We start from the raw sequence: 856 nt of genomic DNA on the forward strand, positions 1-856 counted from the left end.
CATAAAAAGAATAACTATGAAAAGATACACCTGCCTCTTATTTTAACAAATGTGAGACAGTTTAGTGTAACTGTTCAGAGAATGAATTTTTGGATCAAGCAGGTATTAATTCACTTTCTCAACCTCTTTCTACCTACCTTTCACAAGCCGCTTAACCTTTCATAACCTCAGTTCTTCTGTATTATGGATCATGTTTATTTCATAGGATTGTTATAAGTGTTTTTAAATTGCATAGAGTACTCAGTAAGTCTTTAAGAAATCAATGATAGATTAAAATTGTGTATTTTTGCAGAACTTTTATTCTTTCATGTGCGTCTCCCACTTTGGAAAGTCCTCTTTAAAGATATGAATAGTCTGCAGCCATGCCACCCTGAACAAGCCCAATCCTGTCTGATCTTGGAAGATAAGTAGGATTGGGCCTGGTTAGTACTTTGATGGGAGACCACCTAGGAAGACCAGGTGCTGTAGGTGTAAATAAATAAAAAAAATAAGGGATTGTAAGCTGACAAGGTCCTTGCAATCTGTGAGGTCACCCAAAGGTTACCTCGCCTATACACACACACACACACACACACACACACACATATACACATATCTATAGATATATACATATCTATATAGATATATAGTTATATACATATCTATGTATATATATGTATAAAGTATATATATAAAAGTATAGAGCTTAGTGCCGGGAGTATATGGTTCAGGAGGTAGGCAAATTATTTATTACATACTTTCCAGTTGAAATTTCTCTAAATTTTTTTTCCCTGTCCTTAGCCAACATAAAAAACAAACAATGCTAACACTGAACAGGACTGAGCTCTCTCTGAAAAATCCAGATTTTTTTTTGAAG

The 856-nt window shown here is 34.3% G+C and overlaps 1 pseudogene; it reads left to right on the forward strand.

Moving 5' to 3' along the window:
• Positions 1-352: 352 nt before the first annotated feature.
• Positions 353-471, forward strand: LOC118612107 (annotated as a pseudogene).
• The last annotated feature ends 385 nt before the right edge of the window (positions 472-856 follow it).

The sequence above is a fragment of the Rousettus aegyptiacus genome, unplaced genomic scaffold (genome assembly GCF_014176215.1).
Source record: "Rousettus aegyptiacus isolate mRouAeg1 unplaced genomic scaffold, mRouAeg1.p scaffold_m13_p_15, whole genome shotgun sequence".
Taxonomy (NCBI): Eukaryota; Metazoa; Chordata; class Mammalia; order Chiroptera; family Pteropodidae; genus Rousettus; species Rousettus aegyptiacus.